This window comes from Vicia villosa, unplaced genomic scaffold (genome assembly GCF_029867415.1).
Source record: "Vicia villosa cultivar HV-30 ecotype Madison, WI unplaced genomic scaffold, Vvil1.0 ctg.001084F_1_1, whole genome shotgun sequence".
Classification (NCBI taxonomy): Eukaryota; Viridiplantae; Streptophyta; class Magnoliopsida; order Fabales; family Fabaceae; genus Vicia; species Vicia villosa.
Window position 1 is genome coordinate 418,716 of NW_026705476.1, and position 8,479 is coordinate 427,194.

Sequence of the window (8,479 nt, forward strand, 5' to 3'; positions counted from 1 at the left end):
TGACAAAACATTTAAGTTCTGATCAGAAATTTTGTATATAAGACAATCTCCTCCTGAAATAAATACTTAGAAAAAAAGTTTAGAAGATAACTTCCCTGAGTATATTTTTCTTTCCAGCGTATCTCTACAAAAGATTAACTTTTTCTTTTCAAATCGCTTCTTTTAGAAGATCTATAAGATTTTCTTCAGAATTTGATTATCCTACAACTTTCAGAAAGAGATACATATCTTTGTACAATAGTCAGTAAATGTTTTGGATATAATCTTTTAATTGTTAAATATTATCAAGTCAAAATTTCACTACTATTTCTTATCTAGTCAAAGTTTCACTACTATTTCTCCCCCTTTTTGTCAAAACTTAAAAAGCGTAAAAAAGATACGAAGTATTTCTATTCTTAATGAGTATATTGAAGAAAAATGTTCAAGGTTTTGAGTTCAGGAAAGACATTATGGTATCAAAATATTCTACGTTACCCCTTTAATATCGATAAAGAAGATGTAGAAAAAGAGATATTTCATTAATGATAAAAGAAATACAAGCACTAATAGCAAACAAGAAACATAAACTTCTAATAGTTGATGTCGAAATCTTCGCAGGTAAATAAAATGGCTTCAAACGGCTCGGTAAACAGTACTTTGTTGTTGTTTGGAAAGTCGGCATTGCGAAGGATTTCCACTACTCCAGTAGTTTATAACATAGCGGATAAGGCTCGACCGTAGGGTATGTAGAAGTTCTAACAACATTTGAAGGCTATCAGGGATTCCTTTAAATGACCAAAGATAATGGCTGCAAGATTTATAGGTCTTCCTTGTTCAAGACAGAGGATAAGGAAACGATCCCTAGAGTGTAAAATATTGTGAAAGTTTCCTTAAGGAAGTAGGTTGGAGAGAATAAGACTAAACCAAATCCTGTGTGTTGGAGCAAGGAGAGAAGGATTGTTCATAATTTGATGGAAATGTTTTCCTAGATCATTCGGAACACCAAAGGTATTCAAGTGATCGAAGGACATTAGAAATACACCTATTTGGTGAGAAGGGCACCCAACGACTGCAGCAATTGATTATTCAGAGATAGAGAATGGAATTCCATGAATGGTCGAAGTTATGCTTAAATTGTTTGCCACCTACATACAAGATATTTAAAAGATGTGATTATCATGCTGGTTCATCGGGGCACACACTCGAGAAGTGGTGGTCGTTCCGACATAGAGTACAAAACCTATTAGAGTATGGAGCCATCATTTTTGACAAGCCAAAGGTTGAGACTAAGCCTATGCCTCTTCGTAATGAGGTTGTAAATGCAATAGAGGTCGTCATTGAACAAGAGTTGGATCTACAAAAGAGAACTCCCTTATATGCACTTTAGTGGCATCTTCTTGAGCAGAAGTTCCTCTTAGAACACAACCAACCTTACAAAGACACTTTACAATGGCTCGTGGAGCAAGGATTAGTCCAACTGGAGAAATATCCTGAACAAGGATGCATAATCATGTTGGAGGGGATGTGACTTTTGGTAATCCCTCGCCAAAGGGAAAAAGGTTCATATATTTCCTACAAAAATTTACGAGTAATAGAACCGGCTTACACTAGTTTGCTTGGACGTCCATGGTGTTAGAACATGAAATGTTCTAATCAATATTTCTAGTTTTAATGACAACAATATATATGAAATATGCATAAGACAATGCGGTACTATAATTATTCACGTTTTCCTTTTTCGGAAAAGTCTAAAAGAGTATGCACTAAATCATCATTCAGAAGCTCTGACCTAGAAGATCTGGATGGCTTCATCAAAACATGGTCTGGAAGACATCTGAAGATTGTCTTGAGGAAATCAGAACATGATCTTGAAGGCATCAGAAGATGGACACTTCAAGATCTGATGGTATCACGCTACAAAGAACTTCCAAAGTCCAATGACTGAAGTTACATCTGCACCAACGCTGAAGACTCTAATATTCAAATGTCATTCTAATACTCTGAGTCTAGAAGCAAGTACAAGATGAAAAAGCTACAACATCAAATCTATCTGACTGACAAAAGGAACGTTAGAAGCTACAAAAGGCAAAGTCAGCAAGAGCAGTTGAAACAAGGCTCGAGGTAGTTGACAAAAGAGTGAAACATTAAATGCAGCAGTGTACTATTCACGTAAATCATTTCATGTTATTCAACGATCACATTTCTCACAGCCATATAAAAGAGAAGTTCTGCTTGTTGAAACTATAACACACGCTGAGAGAGAACTTACGCTGCCAAATTGGTTTACAACGCTATCATAAAAACAGCAAAGAAACTTCATCTTCAACCTCACAAATCTTGTAATATCGTAGTGAGTGTTAGAACTTAATCTTGAGAGAAAAATCATTTGGTGATTATAGCTTAAGAAGCACGTTAAACTCTTGTAATATTGTTTACTATTTTTGTAAAAGAGAATTCCTAGAGTGATCAAGTTGTGATCTGTATACTCTAGAAGACTTAGAAGTTATCTAAGTGGAATACCATTGTAATCAAGGTTGATTAGTGGATTAAATCCTCAGTGGAGGTAAATCACTCTGTAAGGGGTGGACTGGAGGTAGTTTGATTAACAATGAACCAGGATAAAAATAACTGTGTGATTATTTTTATCTTGTTTTTTTAGAACTAACCCTTAGTTAATCCCCCCCCCCCTTTCTAAGTGTTTTTCACTCCTTCAATTGGCATCAGAGCGCCGGTTCTAGGGGCAAACACTTAACCGTGTTAGAGAAAAGGTTCAGGAAGAAAAACACGCTATGGCAACTCCTACTCCACCACCAACTAATACTGAACAAAGCAACAATGGTAACTCTAGCTTTAATGGATTCAACAGACCACCACTCTTTGATGATGAGAACTTTGAATATTGGAAAGATGGGTTTGAAAGCTAATTTCTATGCCAAGATGGTGATCTATGGGATTTAGTGTTGGATGGTTACACACATGTGGTAACTACTCGTGGAGTCAAGATTACTAGACAGGCTATGCGTGATGAGTAAAAGAAAGAGTTCAAAAATCACCACAAAGTAAGGAATATATTGTTAAATGTCATTTCACATGCTGAGTATGAGAAGATCACAAACAGGGAAACTGCTCATGATATTTTTGAATCTCTGAAGATGACTCATGAAGGAAATACACAAGTTAAGGAGACAAAAGAACTGGCTCTCATCCAGAAGTATGAAGCCTTCAAAATGGAAGATGATGAAAATATTGAAGCAATGTTTTCTAGATTCCAGACTCTGGCAGCTGGATTGAGAGTTCTTGACAATGGATACCCAAAAGCTGATCACGTTAAGAAGATAATCATAAGTCTACCCAGAAGATGGGGACCAATGGTTACAGCATTCAAGATTGCAAAGAATTTGAATGAAGTATCTCTTGAGGAGCTTATAAGTGCCCTGAGGAGTCATGAGATTGAGCATGATGCAAATGAGCCTCAGAAGAGGAAGGATCTGAAGATTCAGAGTCAGAAGAAATAGTGTGCTAACGCTTTTCAGGAAAAAGAGGAAGGATCTGAAGATTTAGAGTCAGAAGAAGAAGATGAATTGTCCCTCATATCCAGAAGGGTGAATCAACTCTGGAAGAGCAAGCAGAGAAGATCCAAGAACTTTAAGACACATGAAAAGGGAGAATCTTCTGAACACAAAAGATTTGGCAAGAAGAAGGTACTGTGCTATGAATGCAAAGAACCTGGACACTTCAAGAATGAATGTCCTAAGCTTCAGAGGCAAAAGCCCATAAAGAAGTTTAAAAGGAAAAAGGCATGATGGCTACATGGGATGACTCTGATTTATTTGATCAAGAGTCAGACTCTGAAGATGAGCAAGCCAACATAGCACTCATGGCAACAGTTGATGCTGAAGAAGAATCTACTTCTGATTCAGACTCTGAAGAGTTATTTTCTGAACTCACTAGAGAAGACTTAGTTTCTAGCTTATTAGAACTTCTGGAAGTCAAGAGTAAACTTAGTCTCAAATACAAAAAGCTCAAAGAGATTTTTGCATCTGAAACTAAGAGATTTGAAATAGAAAACTTTGAACTAAAAGAAAAAGTTTTAAAATTAACTAAAGATGTTGAATCTTTGAAAACATCTTCAAGTTCAGACACGTCAATTCCAAGCACTAATAATATTCTGAAAGAATATGACTTGAGCTTCAGAAAGTTCTTATCTAGAAGTATAGGCAGAGTCAGTTAGCCTCTATGATTTATGGTGGTAGTGGAAACAAAAGGGTAGGTATAGGTTTTGAGGGAGAAATCCCATATAAACTAGAACGTGTTAATAAAATGATCATTGAATACAAACCCTTGTATGAACAGTTTAAGTATGGTCATTCTCATGATATCAAACACACATCACACTCTAAAAGTTTCCATCTCACACACACAAAGAAACATGTTGTTGCACATTCTGGAAAAACTTATGTAAAATCTCAGTTCAATCAGAACGTGAGAAGGACTAATCCTAAAGGACCCAAAAGAATGTGGGTACCTAAGGATAAGGTAATTCCTGCTGTAGATCTCTTTCACAGCACAAAAGACAAACATGTCATGGTACCTGGACTCTAGGTGCTCACGTCACATGACGGGAAGAAGGTCTATGTTCCAAAGTCTGGAAGTTAGACCTGGAGGAGAAGTGAAGTTTGGAGGGAACCAGAAGGGCAAAATCATAGGCTCAAGAACCATATGTATTGGTAATTCTCCCACTAAAACTAATGTTCTTTTAGTAGATGGATTAGCTCATAATTTATTGTCCATAAGTCAATTAAGTGACAATGGTTATGACATAATCTTTAATCAAAAGTCCTGTATAGTTGTTAGTCAAAAGGATGGCTCAATCCTATTTACATGCAAAAGAAAGAACAACATTTATAAGAATGATCTTTCAGATCTTAAGAACCAACAGATTATTTGCCTTTTGTCTGTTAACAAAGAGCATTGGGTCTGGCACAAAAGATTGGGTCATGTTAGTATGAGAAATATTTCTCAGATTAACAAACTCAACTTGGCCAGAGGACTCCCCAATCTTAAATAAAAATCACATGCTCTCTGTGAAGCATGTAAGAAAGGGAAGTTTTCAAAACATGCGTTTAAGTCTAAAAATGATGTTTCCTCTTCTAGGCCTTTAGAACTTCTGCACATTTATCTGTTTTGCCCAGTCAAAACAGCATCAATCAGAGGCAAGAAATATGGATTGGTCATTGTAGATGACTACAGCAGATAGACATGGGTAAAGTTCTTAAAACACAAGGATGAGTCACATTCTTTGTTCTTTGACTTCTGTAATCAGATTCAATCTGAAAAGGAATGTAAAATCATGAAAGTCAGAAGTGATCATGGTGGAGAATTTGAGAACAGATTCTTTGAAATTTATTTCAAAGAAAATGGTATTGACCATGATTTCTCTTGTCCTAAAACTCCACAACATAATGGAGTTGTAGAACGAAAGAATATGACTCTCCAAGAAATGGCCAGAACCATGATCAATGGGACTAATATAGCAAAGCATTTCTGGGCAGAAGCAATTAACGCAGCATGTTATATTGATAATAGAATCTTCATTAGGCCTATTCTCAATAAGACTCCTTATGAATTGTGGAAGAACAGAAAACACAACATTTCATATTTCCATCCATTTGGATGTGTTTGTTATATTCTGAATACAAAGGATCATCTGAACAAGTTTGATTCTAAAGCTCAGAAGTGTTTCCTTCGGATATTCTGAACCCTCTAAGGGCTACAGAGTATACAATACTAAAACTCTGATAGTTGAGGAATCAATCAATATCATATTTGATGATAAGCTTGGCATTGAAAAGCCAAAGCAGAATGAGAATTTTGCAGATATAGACATCTCTAACTCAGATCATGAAGAGCCCAGAGGAAAGCAAGTGTCAGAAGAGCAAGTTACAGCTTGTTTAGAGAAACTCAGAATATTTGAAGTGCCAACACTCATAAGATCTTCAAGAATCATTTATGCTCATCCAAAAGATGTTATAATTGGAAAGAAAGATGATCCCATCGGAACAAGAGCATTTCTAAAGAACAACGCAGAATGTCAGTTTGTTTTAGTGTCTTTGTTTGAGCCAACTTCTGTTGACAAAGCTCTGGAAGATGCTAACTGGATTATTGCTATGCAAGAAGAGTTAAATCAGTTTTCAAGGAATCATGTTTGGGATCTGGTTCCAAGACTTAAAGGATTCAATATTATTAGAACAAAATGGGTATTCAGAAACAAGCTGAATGAGAAAGGTGAAGTGATCATAAACAAAGCCAGACTGGCTGCTCAGGGCTATAAGCAACAAGAAGGTATTGACTACACTGAAACCTTTGCACCAGTGGCCAGGTTGGAATCTATTAGATAGTTAATTTCTTTTGCCACTCAGAATAACATCACTCTTTATCAGATGGATGTTAAGAGTGCCTTTTTAAATGGTTATATAGATGAAGAAGTCTATGTTCACCAACCTCCTGGTTTTGAAGACTCTAAGTCTCCAAAACACATTTTTAAACTAAAAAAATCATTATAAGGTTTGAAGCAAGCTCCCAGAGCTTGGTATGAAAGATTAAGTTCTTTCCTTCTGGATAATGGTTTCACAAGAGGAAAAGTAGACACAAATCTCTTCTTTAAAACCTGTAAAAGGGATATGTTAATTTGTCAAATTTATGTTGATGATATTATTTTTGGAACATCTAATGCTACACTTGGAAAGGAATTTGCTAAATCTATGCAGGAAGAATTTGAGATGAGCATGATGGGAGAACTCAAATATTTTCTAGGCATTCAGATCAACCAAACTTCTGAAGGAACCTATGTTCATCAGACTAAGTATGTCAAAGAACTTCTGAAAAAGTTCAGACTATCTGAAAGTAAAGAAGAAAAAACTCCAATGCATCCAACTTGTGTTTTAGGTAAGCATGAGGTAAGCAAGAAGGTAGATAAGAAGATCTACAGATGTATGATAGGATCTCTTCTCTATCTGACTGCTTCTAGACCTGATATTTTACTCAATGGTTGCTTGCGTGCTAGATTCCAATCAGATCCGAGAGAATCTCACTTAACTGTTGTTAAGAGAATTCTTAGGTATCTAAAAGGTACTACTAATATTGGTTTAGTCTACGGAAGATTTGAAGAATACAACTTAGTAAGATATTGTGATGCTGATTATGTTGGAGATAGAGTTGAAAGGAAAAGTACTTCTGGAAGCTGTCAGTTTCTGGGAAGTAACCTGATCTCCTGGTACAGCAAGAAGCAAGCAACAATTGCACTCTCTACAACAGAAGCAGAATATGTAGCTGCTGCTGGATGTAGTACATAGATGCTCTGGATGAAAAGTCAGCTAGAAGACTATCAGATATATGAGAGTAACATTCCTATATTCTGTGATAATACTTCTGCTATTTGTTTGTCTAAAAATCCCATTTTACATTCTAAAGCTAAACATATAGAGATTAAGCATCACTTTATTAGGGACTATGTTCAGAAGGGTGTTCTTTCTGTAAACTTTATAGATATAGATCATCATTGGACTGATATCCTTACAAAACGCCTCGCTGAAGATAGGTTGAAGTTTATTCCGAGCAACATCAGTATGGATTTATGCCCAGAATGAAGTTATGTGATGATCTGATATGTGGATTAGTCTGAAGATTATGCTTTATTTATTTTCTTATTTTACCTATCAGATGTTCTGATTGTGCATGTTCTGAAACTATTATCACTAACGTTTCATGTGCCTAAGTATAACTCAGAACTTTTGTTAAAGCAAAACAGTTGTCACCAGCTACCCCAAGATGATGACCACGTCTTCACTCATTATGAAGGGACAAGCATGCGTGCAGTTAATGAGACGCCGCCCTAGGTAATTGTGCAAAATCTTTTCAAATCTCACGCTATCCTCCACTAACGTCTTTCACCATTTATTATAATTGAATCAGATTCTGTAACCGTCTCATTCATAACTCTATGGCATCTTCATTTTGAATCCGTCTCTATATATTCCATTTCAATTTCATTTTTAACCTCTTTCCATTCTCTCTCTTCATTGTTTATGCATTTTCTGTCCCTCTTTCGTTTATATCAAAATCCAAAACCCAGAAAACACAACTATTCATCAATGGCTTCATCTTCAAATCAACCATCTTCTTCTTCTCAGCAAGCACAACAACAACAACCACCAACATTCAACCCTCCCTTAAAAACCTTTCTCATTCCTACGGATGATTTGGAAGTTCTAGGGGAACTTATGGTGGATTTTGACAATCTTCAAGAATATGGCTTCAACTTGAAGAACAACATGTTGGTTCAAGGCTGGGAAATGTTCTTTGATCGTCTCATTGGACCAGTTTACACAGAATTGGTGAAAGAGTTTTGGATTCATGCTACTCTAACTCCAAAATCTATACTCTCCTTCTTTTTGGCTAAAGAGATTTCAATTACTGAAAACTTAATTAGGAGGTTACTAAA